At 43.5% G+C, this 22,495-nt stretch overlaps 1 protein-coding gene across 1 annotated transcript in view; it reads left to right on the forward strand.

Moving 5' to 3' along the window:
• The window catches only part of COMMD4 (COMM domain containing 4), a 335,308-nt gene that overhangs the window by 311,336 nt on the left and 1,477 nt on the right, over window positions 1-22,495 (forward strand). The gene's annotated exons all lie outside the window — the stretch shown is intronic.

The raw sequence follows: 22,495 nt of genomic DNA on the forward strand, positions 1-22,495 counted from the left end.
TGGTGTCTGCTGCCTTACTTTATACTACTGACGACCTGACGTCAGTCCTCAAGCGACAGCAACCGATGCAGAAATACTAAGTCTCTGGTATTCAGGCTGGCCGAGGGCTATCCTAGCAGGGATAACCCAAATGTGATGACTGCAACAGTGAATACACGAACATCTACATTTATGGTAAGTGTACACAACTGTACTTTTTTCCAACTGTGTGTAAAAGACCATATGTCAGGTCTCCCGAGATAGCTCATAATAAAAATAAAAAATAGATAATCCTGATGCTATACATTTGTACAAAACTCATTCAAGAATGCCATTCTACCTACAAAGAGTCCACTGTATCTCTGTCCAGATTTACATCAGTAGACTGCTTTTATTGGTACATGGTGGTCAGTTTTCACCCTATATGCAATAGCAAAATGTTACACTGCCAGGTAAAATATTCATAATTTTTAAATTCTGCTGTAATATGAAATTAGTACACCTATATTCTGAACATTAGTTTCACCCTTCCTTTTGAGAAGTTGTCAGCCCAGAAGTGGAAACTAGGGATCTATATTATATCCGCAAAAACCCCTTTCAGCGAACAACTGTTCACCGAATGATAACCAGCGAAAAATAACTCCCTTGAATGGCCATTCTACCAGATTTTTTTCCAAGGGGAAAGAATGTTTGGCCAACCTAAAACCACACAAAATTTAAAACCCTTCAAAGTGGGGGTCTTAGCCCCCCAATAACTAAATATACCAACTCTGTGATTGTGCTACAGTGGGGAAAAGGGCAAATTCCCAATGATGGCCAAGCAGTTTTTTCCCCTAGGAAAAAAATCACTGAAATGACCATTTGTGGGAGTTAGTTCGCTGGTTATCATTCAGCAAAGAGCTGTTCTCTGAAATGGGTTTTTGCAGATGTGATATAGACCCAAATCTGGTTGTAAATTCCATACAGTGAGAACAGAAGTTTTCAAAAGCACTGCATTTGCTAGCAGTGAATAAGATGTCGTATGTCAGTTTCCCAGTGACATCTTGAAGTAAAACAAATCATGTAATTCTAAGATCAACAATGCCCTTCTAACCTCAAGGATTTCACTGTATCTCAGTTGTGATTTATATGGCAGTAGGCTGCCTTTATCAATAATACATGATATCTGGACCTAATCCTGTATGCAGTAACAGAAATGTTACCTTACCTTGTGAAGTAGTAATACTCTTTTTTTCTTCTAATGCAGTCACAACAGCATAGTCTGGATATGACTGCATTCCATTATCCTGAGCAGAAGCTGTTTATTCACACCTAATGGAAACAATACATGTCAGCCTAACACATTCTTATGGTTTTGGTGGCCTACTGGTGGAGGCATTCCGTACAGGGTTATATCTCTGAAACAGTTTGACATTTTCTAGTAAAATGTTTTGGAAAAGAAATCTGGTTATTCAGTTATAAATTGTAGTTAGATTTTGCTTTTAGTTGCAGGAGTAATAGAACAGCCTAGTCACAATTTCCAGTAATGATTCCCCTTTTATGTGTAGTAACATTTCATTTATTGGAAAAATTGACTATGAGACAAATAGTGTTTTATTGTTTTGTTATAAGAACATACTTATGATTTTGTATCTTATGCATTCTCTACCTGTGAGAAAAAAGTTAATGTGCATGTCTATTGTGTATTCAATCTAAAGGCATTTGAATTAGGGGGGCTATGAAATTGCAATAATAGTAAATAATAAACATAGCTTGTCTTGTTTAGGTTTCTAAATTAAAACAAACATGAATGTTAGCTTACTTCATAGACATACTGTCCCAGTAGAACATGCAACTGCTGATAGGGTGGACCTTCTTTGATAGCAAAAAGTCACAAAAATATAACAATCACAGAAAAGTACTGTTTGTTGCTCTCAAACACATACCCTCCTCCTCCGTGAACCATATCAATGATCATTTAATAGTAATAATGCCTTTTCCCTTTGCTTTCACATGTAACCTACCCTGCACCCTTTCAAAACAAATAACCACATGTGATAGTGTTCAATCTCGCCGTTTGTTCTTACACATGGGTTCGGAGCCGATCCTCGGCTCCGTGCCGGCCTCTTGCAAGCTCTGCATCGAGAAGAAGCTCGAGACAATCTAATACCCACAATCCCCCTCTGCCTTTACCTCAGATCTAGTTTGCCGCTGCTGCATTCGCATCGTTGGGAGCTAGCTCGAGGGTTTTCTAAGCTAAGATATAACTTTTTGTTGTATTTTATTGAGAATTCTATTTAACTTGATATTGTCAGTATTACCTAGTGTGATTGTGTTGTGGTTCCGTAATTCTTTGGTACCGTTAACCTTTTTATCGGTATTTTTGTATCGGGGCCTACACCCTTCCCATATACTACTATATTGAGACAATTTATACCGGATTTGACATTTACCTGATTGTGACTATTTTTCCCGGATTTGACTGTGTATTTGTTTCTGGAATTGTTTATTACCTACAATGTCTGAGAAGGCAAAGTCTGGTTTCAAGCGTTGTCAGTGTGGCCAAAAAATGTCGGTCACTGACAACCATAGTTCCTGTGTCTACTGCCTTGGCCCTCTCCACTTACAAGAGGATTGCTCCATCTGTCACTCTTTCAGTGGGAGGGTCATGACAGATAGGCGCAGGAAACTAATGGACAGGGGTCTTTTGAAACCAGCTTTCCAAGAGGCTTTGGATGCTTCTGACCAGGCATCAAGTCCTCTAAGGAATCGAAGACATCGGAGCCCAAGTCATCGGCTCCGAGCTCTTCTTCAAAGGTTAGATCACCGGTTCCACAGACTTGGGGCCGAGTGTTCAACTGGTGTCGGTTCCTGAGCCTCGAGTCTTGGAACCGGTGATGGAGCTCCCTCCTTCGGCCATATTGAGGTCGGCTCCGTCTTGGTTCCTTCGACCCGTTCTTCCTCCAAACTTTCGGATGTCGATGTGGATCGTGTGGTGCAGAAGCTGCTGGAGCTTCGGCCCTCTCTAAACTTATTTCGGTTTCCACCCAGCTGGTGTCGAAACTTGAAGGCCTTCCTGTATCTCCATCCATTCCTCCTCCGAGACCGATTCAGTCTTTGGAGCCGGAAGAGGCTGATCTGCTGATTGTGGAGCCCTCGGGTCCAGAGCCGTCCTTTTCTCGGTCTGTTCCCTCACCTCGACTCCGTCGGACCGGTACGGAGTCTCGGAGCCGACGGTCTGTTCTTGGTTCGGGGCGAGAGTCGAACCGGCGTGTCGGTTCCGACTCTCCCCTCGGGCCTCGGCGGATCGATTCGGCTCCGTCCTCGGGTCGATGCCTTGGTGCCGTGTCGGGATTCTTCCCATTTCTTGAACCGGGAGACTCTTGATCACGGGACCGGGGCGTTCGACCTGATGAGGAAGGTGTTGTCTACCCAGACAACCACATCAGTGGAAGCAGTTTCTCCTCCCCATAAAGGGCCTTTGTCTTCATCTGCACCCACGGCCACATCCAAGCGTCGGGCACCAGTGTCTCAGCCACCCTCTTCCTCCGAGGCTTCTTCGGATGCTCCCCACGAGGAAGTCCCTAGGAAGAGACTGTGTAAGAGGAGACACTTGGATTCTCCACAGGAATCCATAACATCTGATACTGACTTAGATGAGTCAGAGGGTCCCCTAAGTCACCTTCAGAAGATGTCTCTTTTTCAGACATTTTGGAGATCCTGAAACAGAGAGGTGACTGGCAGTCCCTTCCCCCTTCTGAGGATGAGTCAGTTCTGCTGAAGGCATTTGGTGCTCGCCCTTCCTCCTCCTGGGTCACTCCGCCCTTGACGAACTAATGGAACTTATTGCTCGAAGGCGTGGGAGGCTCCTGACACAGTGGAACCTGTTCCTAGGAAACCGAACAAGTACATCACAGCACCTCAGGATAAGTCCTACCTTACTAAAGGAGTTCCAGTAGGCAGCTATGGTGGTGGCTGCAGCCACGAAAAGGAGATGTCGGAGTCTTCTTCGTCTGTCCATCCGCCTAATAAAGATTCTAGGGCGATGGATAGATATGGGAAGCGCATTTTTAGTTCAGCGGCTTTTTCCATGCGGTCCCTGAACTATTTGACCCATTTTACGTCTGCAGAGGGATCTAGTCAAAGAGTTGGGAGATACCCTCCAGGGTGCTACAGATGCAGCTGTCTCAGAGAAAGTGACAGCAACAATACCCTAACATCGATTGTTAACTCGTCCATGAGGCTGATTTCCTCGCGGCGAAGGTTCGAGTAGGGCAGCAGCTTCAGCGATTGCTCTTCGTAGACAATCCTGGATGCCTATGCTCCTTTGCGGAAGCCTTCAAGTCTTCCTTTACAACGCCCCATTTGACGGTGCCACTCTTTTGGCCCCAAGGTAAAGGAGACCCTTACCGGTGTGAACAAGAGGGAAAGACTCTGTCTGCTGTCGGAGTCCGTTTTCCACCCCAACCAGACCGTACCCCAAAGGGCAACGCGGTGGGAAAATGTGGTTTCGGAAACAAAACCAAGGGTCTTTCCGGGCACACAGGGTGATGCCCCTCTAGAGGCAGAGGAGGGGCAGAGGTGGAAGACGCCGCCCTGGCGGCAGAGGGGTCCGCAACATCAAGGTGACAGGGATACACTCCTGGTAAACCTTTCCAGCACTCCTGAGAGGAGGCCCGACTGTCCTGCTCTGGAGGCAGTCGGGGTCGCTTAGCTTTATACCCTCAGGCCTGGCAAGATATAACTACAGACAATTGGGTAAAAGCGTAGTTACCAGAGGTTACACCATACCCTTCCTATCCTATCCCATTCCAAAGAAAAGACTCCCAGATGTACGCCCCATCTGCGAGAGCCAGCAGCTTTAGAAATTTCAAAGTTGTTAGAAAAAGAGTCATCCAGCCAGTCCCAGCGGACCAGCAAGGATTCGGGACTTACTCAAGGTTCTTTTAGTTCCAAAGAAAACAGGGGACTGGAGGCCCATTCTAGACCTGAGTTACCTCAATACTTTCGTCAAGAAAGAAAAGTTCGAATGGTCACGCTTCAATCGATCCTTCCATTTCTACAGAAGGCGAGTGGATGTGCTCAATAGATCTAGAGGATGCATACTACCACATCAAAATGGCCAGGGCATCCAGAGATCATTTGCGCTTCGGCTGGGAGCCAGTCACTTTCAATTTCGAGCCCTGCACTTTGGTCTGACCTCAGCCCCAGGGTCTTCACCAAATGCATGGCAGTGGTAGTGTCTCACTTGAGGCGTCAGGGATTCAGGTGTTTCCGTATCTGGACGACTGGCTCCTTTCAGCCACCACCCGGCGTCAACTACTGTTGGCCAGAGACTATGTTCTTCAACTGTGTGTTCACCTAGGGATTTCCGTAAATTTCGGGAAATCCTTACTTCAGCCATCACAAAATATCTTGTTCATAGGAGCAGAGTTAAACACGCCAATTGATTCTGAGGCTTCCCCCAGAAAGGATATCATCACTGCAGACTCACATTCGTCTTCTACTCTTGTCAAGGAAATCTCCTGCACACCTAGTACTGAAGGTGTTGGGCCTCATGTCAGCCTCCCTTATTGCAATTCCCCTGGGAAGGTTGCACATGAGAGTCCTACAATGGCTGCTATTTGCTCAATGGTCATTCCAGCAACTACCTCTAACACGAGATTCTCATAACAAAGACTTGCAAGACAGATCTAAACTGGTGGCTCCAACCGAGCAACCTTTCCCAGGGAGGCCGTTTGTATTACCCCACAGTTACGGTGACCACGGATGCTTCCCTGATAGGGTGGGGGGGCATCTTTCAGGGACAGACAGTCCAAGGCGAATGGACCAATTTGGAATACAATCTGCACATCAATGTTCTAGAGTTGAGGGCAGTGTTTCTAGCGTTGCAACACTTTGCTCCCCTTCTTCCTCTAGGGACTATTGCAGTTCAGGCGGACAATATGTCGGTAGTCTGGTATATAAACAAACAAGGGGGAACCAAGTCCTATCAACTATGCAGAGAGGCCATGAGAATTTGGCAGTGGGCAGAGTCCACGGGTCGCTTTCTAATAGCAACGCACATCCGGGGTCATCCAGCGTCATAGCCGACAGGCTGAGCAGAGCAATTCTGCTACCGCATCAGTGGTCTCTGAAACAGTCAGTGGCGAAAAGGATTTTTCGCACATGGGGCCAACCTTCCTGCGACCTGTTTGCGTCTCCAATGAGCGCCAAATGCAGGAGCTACTTTGCCCTATTACCCCTCCAGGGGAAGTCCCCAGGGGCGCACTGGTTCTGATTGGCCCCGGGACTCCTGTGCATTTCCTCCATTTCCTCTGATACGAAATTTCTCCAGAAAGCCAGGAACCTTCACAGGGCGATAATTCTCATTGCTCCTTTCTGGCCTCGTCAAATTTGGTTTCCCTCCTGAAAATTCACTGCATTGGGGACCCTGGATTCTGGACCCAGAGCCGGATCTGTTGACTCACTCGTCAGGGGTTCCCCATCCAGCTTCTGTCACTCCATCTAGCAGCTTGGCTGCTCCAATTCTAACTTAGCCAGGTCTGATCTATTGTCACCAGCAGTCCAGAATATATTAGTGGCTTCGCATAAGGCTTCCACTACTAAAACATATACTAGCAAATGGAAGCGGTTTGTATTCTGGGAATACACACCACGTTGATCCTTTACAGCTCCTTTGAATAAGATTTTAGGGTTCTTAACAGACTTATTTCATCAGGGTGCTTCTCCTGCTACTCTAAGAGTTCAATTGGCTGCCATTTCAATTTCCATGTGGAAGAATGTGGAGCTCCTATCATGGCTCACAGACTTTGTAAAGCCTTCTTAAAGGAGTTTTTCATATTAGACCTCGGTCAGATCTCCTCGTCACCTTGGAGTCTAAACTTGTTGCTATCTAAATTAATGTTGCCCCTTTGAACCTGCCTCTTCTTGCCCATTAAAATTTTTGTCCTGGAAAACTCTCTTTCTGGTAGCCATTACTTCTGCTAGGCAGTGTCTGAACTTCAGGCTCTCTCCATCAAGCACCCTTATCTGATCTTTCACTCTGACAGAGTTTCTCTTGAACCAATTCATCCTTCCTCCCTAAAGTGTGTTCTATTAACAACATTAATCAGTCCATTGAATTACCCACTTTCTTCAAAACCACTCCAACAAAATGGAGTATATGTTACACAAATTGGATGTTCACAGACAGCTAAGGTTTTATTTGGATAGAACAAAAGATCACAGGAAAACAGATCAACTCTTTGTGACTTTTGCTGATAGCAGGAAAGGACTTGCAGTTACCAAAAGAACTCTTTCAAAGTGGTTAACGGATTGTATAATCTATGTAGATTCTGCAAATCAACCCCTTCTAAACAAACCCAAGGGACATTCCACAAGATCAATATCTACGTCTTTGGCTCATGCAGCTCGCCTACCTCTGGATGCTATTTGTGCGGCTGCTACCTGGTCTAAGCCACATACATTTATTTCTCATTATAAAGTAGATAAGGTTTCTAGGGACAGGGCAACCTTTGGTTCCACTGTGCTCAAGAACGTCCTCCCGTGAGTTCCTCAGGATTTAGGAGCTAAGGACGCTACCCATGTGTAAGAACAAACGGCGAGATTGAACACTATCACATATAGAAGTTATGTACTTACCATAACGTTCCATGTGGAGTGTTCATCTCGCCTTTGTTCTTACAGTCCCACCCTCCCACCCTTAGGAAGAACGTTCTTTGATGCCTGGCCAGAAGCATTTTTGCTACTGTCTTTATTCTCTGTACATAGTTGGTATACACATATACTTTATATGTGTCTGTTTATGTATGTATAGATGTATGGCATGAATGTGCTGTTATGTAGATTGGTTTGCTTGCAAACTAGATCTGAGGTAAAGGCAGAGGGGGATTGTGGGTATTAGATTGTCTCGAGCTTCTTCTCGATGCAGAGCTTGCAAGAGGCGACGGAGCCGAGGATCGGCTCCGAACCCATGTGTAAGAACAAAGGCGAGATGAACACTCCACATGGAACGTTATGGTAAGTACATAACTTCTATTTTCTGTTTATGCATTTGCTGTCTGATTGAGAAGAAAGTGGAGGACATAATGGCCACAATAATGTATTTCAGTTTGTTGCTCACATATACATAAGATGCCCCAGATTAAGCCTTAACAGTGATCATATAACTATCCCATGCTTTCACACACAACCTGCCACCCCACCCTTCAAAATGACAGCCTCATTATTTGTACCCATCTGGTATTAGTTTCTGGTGAAAGTGGAAACATTAATAATCACAGTAATGCCTTTTCACTTTGTTCTTGTCATATACAAAACCACTGCCCTCAACCCTCAACAGGTCATACCAATGACCATTTAATTGTGATCATATAACGGTCTTTTGGTTTCACAGTTTGCTTCCACACACAGGCTCTCAGCAAAAGACAGCAACCTGGAGATCACTTCTAGTGTGTAATCATGAAGAAAGTGAAAGAAATAATGGCTGCAGTAAAATATTTCAACTTCCTTTTGCCATTCAAAACTTTCACTATCCATGTCACTGTTGTACATGTAATAGAAAAACAAAAATGGATTGCTGCTGTGGCCAATGTGTAGTGCTAACCACAGAACAAGATTGTCCATAAAAATTGAAGAACCTGCTTCTGTTGACCTCTCTAGTCAAATAACTCATGATCTCCTGATAACTACTGAGATCATTTACTCAGAGCAGCTATCAGCTGCTTACCTCACATAGTAATAGGACAAAATTTGGCTAACCATGTCCTGTTACTCTGTGAAATGAGAAGAAGTGAGACGTCATATTAATGAGTAGTACAATGTATCATTTCCAGGTTTTAATTCTTATTCATTCATTCTTTCTTAAATTCATTCATTTTCCTACTACTTGCTTTACCCCACACAGGTTTATTGTGCATGTGGCTACTCTCACATCCCTTAGTAGGATAAAGTGGATAATCAGAGAGTGCATGATTGAACATCTTCACTGCCTGCATTGGGTAGGGTTTGTGCTGTGTGTGAACTAGTTTGATATCCCTCCTGTAGAAACAAATTAAGTATCTAAGTGGGAGTCTCCTTGTTCATGATATCTGGGGATTTTTCACCTCAAACATACCTCTCAACCTCTTAGTGTAAGAAATCTGGACATACCCAAAAATGCTGGGGAAACAAAGGCTCAAAAATGGAGACAGATTGCAAATATTGATCTTATAAACGTAGAAAGCTGATAGAATGGCATGTTTGCATTAGCCTGATAGAATAACATGTTTTGTGTTAGCTTGGATTTTGTTAAGGATTAGAAGTCTAAAACTCAAATGTATGATATCATTTAGTGACATCAGTCCTCAATGATTTGCTAGAAAAAACACAGAATTTGAAGAAAAGACCAAAAATGTGAGGCACAAATCTGGAAATTCTGTGAAAATCTGGACAGTTGAGAGGTATGCTCAGATTCTTAATTTATAAGTGCTAGAAACAAACTAGTGTCTTCTAACACTTAACTTGTTTACCCTTCCCCATCCATTTTCCTATTTCCCTGAATAATTAGCCTGTTCTCAGATTTAATGGTTGTACTGTTAGCTGCCATTATGTTGTACTTGCCTTGTTACTCTCCTTCTCGCTGCTCCCTTTTCTCCTCTCTGAACCACTTTCTACATTGGCCAATACCTTTATAGTCTTCTGATTTTCCTTTATCTCTATCTATACTTTAACCCTCTTTTTTTCTTTCCTTACTATAACATTTCCATTCAGGATTAATTTCGTCACCCCTTATTCCTTTCATGGCCTTAACCTCTTTCTTAGCTACTATGTTGTGTTCTTCTTGCCTACTAATATCACACAGATCTGCCAGTATTTACTTCATTGAAATCATTACTGAACACCATTTGGGCAGACATGTTTTGTATATGAACTTCTCTCCTGTATTTTACTGCCTTAGTATTTTTTTAGTTTGTAACACCCTAGTATTCACTATTTACTTGCAGTGCATGGAACACTGTGACTGTGCTCTAAAGACAGAAAAAAAGATAAACTTGTGATTTTAAAGACAAATCTCATGCTAGTGACTAACAGTGGACAGTGCCAGCCAGCAAAAAACAGTAGCAGAAGGTTAGACAGCTTTAAAAAGCAGTTAGAACTTGATTTTGCCACAAATGTGTGACTGAACAAAGTGTCTAATAACTTTTAAAATAATTTTTTCTGCAGAAGGGCTAACTGCTTTGCCGGCTTGGAACACTTCCGACTTCTACACTTTTTTTTCTGTAACTGGCAGCTGATAAAAGCTCCATGCACTTCAAAGAATTATTATTGGGTCACTGATCATAACTTTTTTATGTGTTTTTGACAAGGATGCCAAGATTTACCTCTCGAGCTTTGCTGTGGAAGTGAATTTCTTGGCATCTATGTCTTGAACATATCAGCTGGTTATGATTGGAGGCCTGCACATAATTCTCTTGTCTGTTAAATATTCTGCTTCTGTTACCTGACTACGTTTGTTTTAGTAATCTCAACCTTGTCAAATAACTATTTTTATTTTTGTAAATTGGATTTTGGGCATGGCTGAAAAGAATCCCATTGGATCAACCCACTATCCATGTTAACAGACAAAAATAAATAGACTACGTTCTCTGAATAGATAGAACATATGTGATAAAGTAAATCTTTAAAGTCTCTGCTATCCAAGTATATTTTTTACATTCACAGTAAAGGTACATTTGTACTTCATATCTTGATGGACTAAAACTAATCAAAATCCATTTGATAGTTCAAGAAAAAAATAAAAAGTTTGTCTTTGGCAGCACCCATTTGCTATTTTTCGGAAGGGCAAAAACTACCACAATGAATGTTAGTGCAACTCTGTTCATAGGTGAATACTAGACTAACTGCCCTGAAGGGCAATTTTAAGCCTAGCCAATAACCTGTGATCAGATTAAAATCCTTTACCTTGTGTCTATGAGGTGGAAACCTTTAACCAATATGCCAAACCCACCCCCAATAAATGCCATTCTGCCTTGGGCTGGGAATCAAACTAAGGTCTCTCGAGTTGGTAAAAGAAAATTCCACCAATGAGCCACCAATGCACCAAGGAATTCTTGATCAGTGGAAAGTCTCTGAGTACCATTTGGCTTTCTGACTGACCACATATGGAGAAATTGTTTTGGAACAAATTCTTTGAAAGACATCTTGCTGTCTTAGATCTTGAAAGACTCCCCTTATGTCTTTTCTAGCTTCATTAGAGAAAGGAGTCTGTGCTGCATGGTGAGTTCATTCTATTACTGAGTCTGTGCTGCATGGTGAGTTCATTCTATTACTGTTTGCAATCTATCTTATTTACTACTGTCTGCACATGTATATGCCCTTACAGGGAGCAAGGCTGAAGTTTGACACCCTGTAGAAGTGTTTGGCACTCAAAAGTACAAACACAAAAAAATGCGAATAATGTTGCTTACTTATGAATTCTGAATTTGCCGTGTCTTGAAAAATTCTTAGGAGCTACTATATAAAGCAAGACAACATGAATTGGTGTTGATAATGGGTGACCTAAATGCACATATCGGGACAGACAGAACAGGATATGAGGACTGCCTGGGTCCACATGGGTGGAGCAATAGGAATAAAGAAGGAGAAGCCATTCTAGACTTCTGTCTGGCAAATGGCTTGATAGTAGCCAACACATGGTTCAGAAAGAGAGACAGTCACAAGATCACATACAAGAGTACCCAACATGCAACTCAGGTAGACTTCCTTCTAATAAGGAAAAGGCACTGGGGTAGAATCCATGATTGCAATGTCATCCCCAGTGAAACATTCGGTTCACAGCATAAACCAGTAGTTGCCACAAACAGATGAAAGCAGTGGTCAGAGAAGGCTCTAAGGTCAACAGAGACCAGGCTGAAGACCTGGAAGTTGACTGGAGAGAAAGTACAGCAGTTCAAGGAATTACTCAGGGCTCTAGCACCCCAAGAAGAGGAGGAAATAGGTGGAGTTGAAGAAGAGTGGCAGCGCCTAAAAACAGCATGTGTTAGGACTATAGAAAAGATATGTGGCCGAGCCAGGTATGGAAATAAGGTACATAAGGAAAGGTGGTGGTGGAATGCACAAGTGCAGGAAGTAATCAAAAGAAAGGAGGAGTGCAGGAAGAAGTGGGAGATTGAAAAGACTGACCAAGCTAGGAAGGACTACTGGTTGGCTAACAAAGAAACTAAGAAAGAAGTTGCAATAGCAAAGAATAGGGCATTAGAGGCACTCTATCAGCTTCTGGAAAGTGACTCAGTAAGGGGCACAAAGAAACTATACCAGGTTGCAAGGCAAAGACAGAAAGATAAAGAAGATAATCAGACACCCTTCGTAAGGGATTCCAGTAACAACCTGCTCACCAGCCCACAGGACATCAAAGGCAGATGGAAGGAGTATTTCCAGCAGCTTCTGAATGAAGAAAACCCCACAGAAGCGGTACTGCCCCAGAAATAGCCTACAATGAGAGTAGAAGAGGAGCCCAGCTTAGAAGAAGTAAGAGCAGCACTAAGGAAAATGAAGTCAAGGAAAGCAGCAGGCTCAGATGAGGTCACAGCAGATATGATAAAGATGCTGGGTGAGCTAGGGGAGAAATGGCTCCTGTGGGTACTAATTGCAGTGTGGAGAGAAAGGCATATTCCAGATGACTGGAGAATAAGCATACTCGTGCCAGTGTACAAGAACAAAGGGGACATACACAACTGTGGACAGTACAGAGGCATCAAACTCCTACCACATTGCATGAAAGTTCTGGAGAGGGTGATTGATAAACGGATACACAGAATAGTAGAATGTAAGATGGGAGATGAACAGTTCGGATTCAGATCAGGATGCAGCACAATTGACCCGATATTTGCATTGAGACAGATACTTGAGAAGAAACTAGAGAAGAGGAGAGAGTCAAACTGGGCTTTCCTAGACTTGGAGAAAGCATATGACAAGGTCCCAAGAAAGCTGATCTGGGCAGTACTGCGGTGGTTTGAAGTCCCAGAAACATTGGTAGAATTAGTACAGGCTATGTACAAGGACCCAGTGACTCGGCCTCACTGAGGGGTTCCCAGTGGGAGTGGGTGTACACCAGGGTTCAGCTCTGGGCCTACTGCTGTTCATACTGGTAATGGACTACATCAGCAAAACAGGTTGGAGGGGTCAGAGCAACAAAGCTGCTGTATGCAGACGATGTGGCAGTACAGGCAGACTCTGATCTAGAACTTCAGCAAAGGATAGGAGAATGGAATGCAAATCTGAAGGCACATGGGATGAAACTAAGCACAGATAAGACAGTGGTAATGGCAGCAGATTGGGGAAATCAGAAGAAGCTGAGAATAGAGATAGATGGGGAGATAGTGGAACAGGTAAACTGCTTCAAGTATCTGGGAGGGGTGGTTGAGGAGAAGGGTAGTCTGAATGAAGAGGTCAAAGCTAGAATCAGAGGGGCTGCAGCCAACTGGCATAGAGTATCAGGTGTAATATATGACAGAAGAATGCCAAAGAAGCTGAAAAGTAAGGTGTACAAGACAGTGGTGTGACCAGTACTACTGTATGGTACAGAAACCTGGGCAGTAAAGGCAGAACAGTTGAAGAAGCTAGAGGTGATGGAAATGAAGTGCCTGAGAAAGGTGGTAGGATGCACACTGCGGGACAGGCGAAGAAATGAGGACATAAGAGCAGAAGCCAAAGTAGCTCCAATTGCAGAAAAGATCAAAGAAAACAGGTTACGATGCTATGGGCACATGTGTAGAAAAGCAGAAGACAATTTGGTGAGGGAGATTTGGGACAGACAGGAAGAAGGTAAGAGGAAACGAGGGCGTCCAACAAAGAGGTGGATGGATTGTGTGAAAGAAGATCTGCGACAGGCAGGCATGAGTGTTGAAGAAGTCAGGAGAGTGGCACTGAATCGAGAGAGTTGGCGACAGTTAATATGATACCCCGACCCCATGTAAATGGGAAAAAGGGGATGATGATGATGATGATGATGATGATGATGATGATGATGAAAAATTCTTAGGAACAACAATCTCAATACTAAGTAGCATGGGTGTGGAGTGTGGCCCTTCCATATCAGAGGATGTAGGGGACCAAAACTGCAAAAAAAAAAAAAAGTCAACATTTTTTTGAAGAGAATTTGAGAATTTCATGTTTCACCATTTTCTTTATTACTTGCACAGTACTGTTTGTATGTTAAACATTGGTGATGTAGTCACTCTTACAGATTCCTGTATTCCCTAGTTTGTAACCTGTTCATTTCCTTTTACATCGTTGGGTCATAATTCTTTAGTGCTTCACTACTTCATGAGCATCTGAAATGAATAAACCATTTCCTTTTTTTCTTTTTTCGATTGCTGCTCCTTGTTTAGATGCCTCATTACTAGTTAAAGTACATTCCTGTTTAATGCACAGTATGCAAACCATGGGTGTCTAGTATTCAGTAGTAAAGCTGCTGTTCTTCCTGTCATATTGTGACTACTTCTTTCTTGAACTGCAAGCGGACTAGTTTCTTTCCAATATGTAATGGTTAATTAGTTAACAAAACTGTACTGCCAGTAGCTTGTGTTTCATATGTTTGCCAAAGCCATCGGTCTTCCCTTATCAAAGTTGAGTTTTGTGAAACAAATCTCTTTTCTTCCCATGGTATTCATTTCCATTCTTTAAGAGGCATTGGTGCTGCTATTCTGTTATCCTTTACTCTGTCCACATTTATCTCATTGGTTATAATAGGGTATCTTTCATTAGATTTTTTTATTCTACTATTCAAAGTATATCATCCTCATTCATTCTTGCACTTTTCTTCTTACTTGCTGCTCCCCACCATCTGTGTTTGAGGGATAGCTTTTCTTCTTTTTCCTCCTTTGTCACCCCACCAATTAACCAGCAGCCTTTAACCATATTCCCTGTCCTGTGACTGTTTTCACACCACACACTTCCTGCTTAAGTTTTTTCTAAACTGTTTATTTGGTTTTGTGTTGAACAGTTCATTTCCTTTTGCCACCAGTTATTTAGAAACTTTATATTTCATATTATCTTGCTTATTATTTAACATACATCCTATTTGATTTTGGCACTAAACCTGTCTGATTATGTTTAAGAAGATTTCTGATGGTCTGTGAGTAACAAATATTCCACAGTACTATGTACTGAACAATCTTAGCAGGCATATAATGGGTACCTCTGATGATGTTAATCATCATTCTGTTCATCACTGATGGGATGTCGGTTCCATCCTCGGAACCGAGTGGCCTTATACCAAGCTCGCACCAGTCCATAGTACCCTTCTCCCAGTTACCTCATATCTCGTTTGCCGCATAGCCATAAAGCCATGTTCCAGCCAGCTCTCAAGCGAAGTTCAACTTTTTGACTTGTCTGAATTTCACTGTGTTTCAGTTTATTTTTCTGTCATATTTCTAATTTCATACATATCTTGATCTATCGCTAGCCCTTACCTTCTTTACCTTTTGGTAGTCTTGGTACCATTGGTGGTATGGCCTTTCTCCCTAGCCTTTGTGGTATTTCTTAAATATCATCAGTGGTATTTAGTTTTCCTTTTCTCTATAGCAAAAAAAAATATCTCCTTTTTTTCCCTCTTTTAACCTGTCAGTGTCTCTGTGTGTCATGATGTCTGAAAAGAAAGTTACATCTGGTTTTAAGCAGTGTCTCACTTGTAGTAGGAAAATGCCAAATAGTGACTTGCATGACAATTGTGTGTATTGTTTGGGGGTGCCCCATCTCTCGGTGCAGCCCCATGTACTATTTGTAAAGGATTCAGTCAGCGTACTTTGAGTGAGTGCAAAAATAAGTTAATTCTGAAGGGTCTCCTTAAGATGCCCTTTTCAGAGGCTCTTTCTGCGATGGAGGGCCCCCCCCCCCTCAGAAAAGATAGGAAAAGACCACACTGTTAGCCTCTTCACCCTCCAGTGATTTGGGCAACTCTGCCAGGTCTAAAATACCTAAGGTATCTTCAGAACTCAGGTCAATTTCTACTGCACCAACCATGGTTCCGTCAACTTCTATGCCACGTTCAACACCCCTTTCAGCACCAACATCATCTACGGCACTGACGATTGATATTTCAAAACCTTTTTTATCCTCTTTGGCACTGAATGCCGCTTTGGAACCGAGCATACCTTCGGTACCTATCACTTCGACTCCTTTTGTGACTGAGCCATCCTTGTCCATTCCGGTACCGAGTGCCCTTATGGCACCGAGTCTGTCTATGATGCCCATTACCCCTGTATTTGCCCCACTGCTTCCTGTCTCCAAACTAGAGACAGTGGAGCTGCTGGACACCAGTGCGCAGACCCGATACTCCCTGTCAGTGGACTCTTTTCTAGGACAAATATATAGTCCCTTCCTACAGCGACCAGACTCCCCATTGGGGGTATCCACTAGATCCACCGGGAGCCTTTCAGAACTTGATGTGGTGCACCTTGTGGGTCAGCTGCTGACAGCCAGGGGCTATACCCACTCTACCCATCCACTTGCCGGACCTGAGACTGTTTCTGCCAAGGACTCCATCCTATTCTCCTTCTTTGACCTTGCAGGTTTCAAAGTCTCTTTCTCCGATGTCCTTCTCGGCACCCTATGTTTTGGTGCCAGTAGTGGACCTCACTGTGGCCCCGGAACCATCCCTTTGGTCATCGGTCTCTTTGGAACCGAACCTTTCTCAAGTTCAGGATTGGGCTGCAGACTGTTTGGCCCTGAGTATGGTTCCAAGTGTTTCTACAGTTCTGTCCATGGTGCCAGGGGTTCTGTCGGCACCAATCCTTATTGAGGCTCCTTGCTCAGGAGCTGGTTTGGCGGAGCAGGGTGTGACCCCGGTTCTGAGGTGGTCCTTCTCGGTTCCAGGCTCCCATCCCTCTTCAGGCGGACCTGCTTTCTGTGCGATGGAGAAGGCACTTGCTTCTGGAAGCATGCCTCCGGCATCGAAACCCCAGATATCCCATCCTCCTGAGCTGCAGCTGACACAAGCCACTGCCTTGGGACACCAGGCATGAGAGCCACAGGAAACCCTGTTGCAGGGGGCCCGTTCTTCTGAGTCCTTCTCAGAAGAGCCACCACAGAAGACATCATGCAAGAGGAAGCACATAGACTTCCCTGAAGAATTTCTGACAGAGGATATGGATTATGATGAAGGGGAAGGGTCCCCACGGTCACCTACTAATGATGTCTCCTTTGGGGACATCCTTGAAATGCTGAAACAGAGGAGTGACTGGAAATCCACCAACCCTTCCTCCGAGGAGTCCGTCTTTCTGCAGGCTTTCCATGCCCGGTCATGTACATCTTAGGTGACCCCACCTGCAGACGAGTTAGTCCAACTCATGGTGCAGTGCACTTGGAAGAATCCTGATTCTGTTGAGCCAATCTGTAGGAGACCAGACAAGACCCTATCCCCTCCCAAGGAGAGCCCGCATTGGTCTAAGGATTTACCAGTTGATGCTGTGGTGGCGGCGGCCACAAAAAAGGAACTTGCCAAAGAGAGTCAGACTGTTCACCCACCCAACAGGGAGTCCCAGGCAGTGGACAGATTAGGGAAGTGAGTCTTTGCTTCATCGACCTTTACCATATGGTCCTTGAATTGAATTATTTAGCACATTTTATGAGACTCCAAACAGACTTAATCTCCAAACTCTGTGGAACTCTCTCAGGACAGGTGTCTGATGAGGTAAGTGACAAAGTTGTCTCACAGCTCACAACCCTAGAATCCATCACTAACTCCTCCATGAGATTAATATCACATGCAACCGAAGGGGCGGCCAGAGCTTGCGGGTTCAGGCATAGTTATGAGACGGAATGTCTGGATGCGCCTTTGTGATGTTGCAGACCCTTTTAAGTCTTCCTTCCTGAACACTCCATTTGAAGCATCTTCCCTGTTCAGCCCTAAAGTGAAAGACACTCTAGCCAGGTGTGAGAAGGATGGCAAGACCCTGTCTGCTGTAGGTATATGCTTTTCCACCCCACAGCGTTCCTCTTCCAGGAACCAGAGGAGTGGAAAGTTGTGGCACAAAAAGTCTCAGGGTCCTTTTCATGACGCACGTGGCAAGTATTCCCTCAAGGGCAGAGGGGTCCCACGTAACCAGGGACCCAGAGATTCTTTCTCTGGATAGTCCTAACAGTGCTCCTGAAGAGCGGCCCAATTGCTTTCCTCTGGAAGCAGTTGGGGGACATTTCTCTCTGCACCACACTGCCTGGCAATCAATAACTACCGACCATTGGGTGCATAAGATTATAACCAGATGCTACACCATTCCCCTCAGTGTTTATCCAAAACACCCTACAAGACTTCCCGATGTTCCACCTGGTCAAAGAGAAGAAGCAGCTTTAGAAATAAAAAAGCTGTGTCAAAAAAGAGTCGTCCAAGCAGTCCCACCAGACCAATGTGGATCTGGATTCTACTCTAGGTTCTGGATTCTACTCTAGGTTGTTTTGAGTGCCAAAAAAGACAGAAGACTGGGGACCAATTTTGGATCTCAGCAATTTAAACAAGTCTGTCACTCAAACGAAATTCCGGATGGTCATGGTTCAGTCCATTCTCCCATTTCTGGGAAATGGCGATTGGATGTACTCCATGGATCTCCAGGATGCGTATTACCAAATCAAAATGGACAAACACTCCAGGAGACTACTTCGCTTCCAGCTAGGAGGCAATCACTACCAATTTCGTGCACTGCCATTCGGACTCTCTACTGCCCCCAGAGTGTTCAAGTGCATGGCAGTGGTCACAGCTCACTTGAGACTGCAAGGATTCCAGGTGTTTACATATTTGGATGATTGGCTTCTTACCGTCCCCGCCAAGCATCGTCTGGTAACAGCCTTGAAATACACTCTTTCCCTGGCGAGACTGTTGGGGGTAACAATAAGTTGGGAGAAATCCAACCTTACACCAACCCAGCCCATAGAGTTCACAGGAGCAGTTATCGACACCCACTCCTGTCTTGTATCCCTGCCAGACCACAGATTACAAAGATTGAGGATACACACCCTCAGCACAGGAAGTCCTTCAGCTTCTAGGATCCATGGCAGCTGCCATACCAATAGTGCCTCGCAAAACTTCACATGAGAATACTTCAATGGCTTCTGTTATCTCAGCGGTTCCCAAATTGTCACCCCCTGTGTTGTCAGATTCAGATAACCAGTTGTTGCAAACAGGACCTACTTTGGTGGATGAGGCCAGAGACAGAACGTTGGAGCCACCCTTTCCATCCCTCTCAACCCAAAGCCACTGTGACTATGGATGCTTCCCTGATAGGGTGGGGGGGGTGGTATTTTCAGGGAATGACAGTCCAAGACACATGGTCCACAATGGAGGCCAACCTGGTTATCAGTGTTCTAGAACTGTGGGCAGTACTTTTAATGTTGCAAGCACCCCAATCTGTTCTTCCTTCTGGGACGATCGCAGTTCAGTCAGACAACATGTCAGTAGTCTGGTATATCAACAAACAAGGAGAAACCATGTCAAGAGGCCATAAGAATTTGGTAGTGGGTGATGGCTTCCAACCACTTTCTGATAGCAACGCATATCCCAGGGGATTCCAACGTGATTGCAGACAAGCTGAGCAGATGTATTCTCCTGCCTCATGAGTGGTCCCTCAACTCCAGCATAGCGGCAAAAATATTCAGCCATTGGGGCCAGCCTTACTGCAACCTATTCGCCCTCCTATCAAAGCACAAATGCAGCAGCTATTTTGCCCTAATTCCCACAGGGTGAGTCCCCAAGGGATGCTCTGATCCACAACTGGACCACTGGACGTCTGTATGCCTATCCCCCCATCCCTCTAATTCCCCATTTCATGAAGAAAGCTCTTTGGTTGAAAAGCAAAGTGATCCTCATAGCTCCTTATTGGCCTTGACAAGTATGGTTCCCCTGTCTCAGGCCTCACTTATTTTGCCGACTGTGGATTCTGGATCCATCTCCAGACCTGATTTCTCACCCCCAAGGGCTGAGTCATCCGAACCTAACCAGTCTGAAGCTGACAGCTTGGTTTCTCCACTTCCACTATTCGACAGGCAGGATAATCTTTCCTCTCCAGTATGTGATATTATCCTGGCCTCTCACAAACCCTCCACCAGAAAATGCCATCTAAACAAATTGAACATTTTTCTAGACTGGAGCTGCAGCCTCTACCACGCAAGTACATCTAGCTGCTATTTCAAACTTTCATAATGGTTTTGGAAATTCTCCCCTGATTACACACCGGGTATGCAAAACCTTTCTAAAAGGAGTATCTCACATTAGGCCTCCAGTCAAACAACTTATTGAACCATGGAACCTCACATTAGTTCTTCAGTCTTTGACTCAACCCCCCCCCCCCCCCTTTGAGCCAGCAGCTAAATGTGACAGAATATTCTTATCTTGGAAGTCCCTTTTTCTAGTTGCCATCACGTCAGCTAGGCACATTTCAGAACTCCATGCTGTATGCATTAAATGGCCCTATTTAGACTTTCACAAGGACAGAGTATCACTCCGGCCGAACCCAACCTTTCTTCCCAAAGTCATTTCGGATTTCTTCATTAATCAAACTGTTGACCTTCCAGTATTTTTCCCAAATTTTACCAATAAAGGAGAATACTGTCTGCGTTCTTTGGATGTACATAGACAACTGAGATTTTATCTGGACAGGACTAAGACAATGCATAAATCAGACCAGCTATTCATTTCCTTTTCTGGCCCTAAAATGGGAAATTCTGTTTCAAAAGTGGCATTATCTAAATGGCTTAGAGTCTGCATACTTTGCATTTATCATCATGAGAGAAGCCTATACCACAGAAAATCAAAGCTCACTCAACCAGGTCAATGGCAACCTTTGTGGCCTTCCATTCTAGAGCATCCATGGATGATATATGTGCAGTAGCCACATGGGCTTCTCCTCATACTTTATTACCCATTACAAATTGGATCTGGTCTCCAGGGGAAGAGCTTCTTTTGGCTCAATGGTGGTCAGGAATATTCTTCCATAAGGGCCACTCAAGGAATACAAGGTAGCTGGGGACTCTGTCCCATCAGTGATGAATGGATGAAGATCAACAACACAGATGGAACATTATGGTAAGACATAACTTCTTTTTTCTCTTCTTCCTCCTCCTTTGATGTAATGTGACTTAAGACTGGTTTAATCTACTGGGTGGTACCCCTGCCAGTTTCAGTATAGGAGATTGTATTTTGTGTGTCTCTGCATAAATGTCATCCACACATGTTGGCAGAAATGGAAGAAATTGTAGCTTCCATTATAAGTACACACACTAGTTTACCTCAGTCTTTTTTAAGTTGTAATTAGTTTTGCAATTATTTAGCACAGTAATATGTACCAAGTTGCCTAATTCTCATTTACTTAAAAATATTTTAACACATTTTAGTGCAGAACTCATGAATTCCCATCAAGTGGCTGAACTGTCTCCCCCCAAAGGATCAGTTCACTACCCCATTTACCAACAAAATAAATTATATACAAATCAGTTAATTTAGCAGTTTATTTTGCTTCTGTATTATCTATTTCAAATTCATCCATTACCTCAATTGTATGTTCATATGTCTCTGTGGGCATTTTAGCCATGCTGTGTATTTGTTTTCTCCATTAATCCAATTATAATTTTCCTTTCCTCTCTGTTTGTGTTCTTCTTTCTTGTACTGTCTTTTTTTTTTCCTCAGAAGTTAGTACATAATTTTTTCCTTCTTTTAATATGGAGTTATGTTCCATCGTACAATATAAAACAGTCTTCCTTCCTTCCTCTTTTTCTCATCCTCCTCTCAAACCTTTAAGCTGTTGCAATTTGTATGTAATTGGTATTGTTTTTGCATTGTACCTGAATCCGGTATTTTCCTAGGAGTAAATAGTATGTAGCAAGAATTTTCCAAACAAGTACTTCTCCTATCTGTTTTTTGTTTACTCTGAAGTACTTATTTTTATATTCTTGTATTACAGTCTTGAATGTTTACCCAAATTCTTTTTCTTAGTTTCCTGCTGCTTATCTTGTACTGACTATTCAAATATTATCCTTAAATCCTAAATTTTACAACTACAAAAAAAAAGTTGGACTAATGCTCACGATGGGGGCTGTTGTATCATAGTTTGCATAAATTGTGGAACTGACAATCAAGTGAATTAAAGGTTAAAGCTCTATGTGGTCTTATACTGCTCACAGGAGCAAAAAAGGCCAGAGTTAGTAATTGCAACAGAATGTCTTTGCCTTTATTAATGTCAGGAGGAGCACTTGCATCTTACTAATAGACTTCCTCAGATCTATTCAGTTTGCTACAAACAGCCCTTAAATACATTGTTATACAAAAGACTCTTGTAGAGAGTGGTAGGGAGTTAGAGACAAAGGGCACAAATGTTAGTAAAACTAAAGCTGTCCAGTGGTATGATACTGAGATGTCAGAGTGGCCAGTGTGAGACAAAATACAAATAAGGGAGTGGACAGGCAACCTGTCTTTGGGAAGGAATGTCAGCTGGTGAGATGGGAGAATCATCCTGGGACATAACATTGAGTCTCCGTGACCTTCTCATATTGGTAAATACCTCATAGTTGT

Source organism: Protopterus annectens, chromosome 7.part0, assembly GCF_019279795.1.
Source record: "Protopterus annectens isolate FY-2018-M chromosome 7.part0, PAN1.0, whole genome shotgun sequence".
NCBI lineage: Eukaryota > Metazoa > Chordata > Ceratodontiformes > Protopteridae > Protopterus > Protopterus annectens.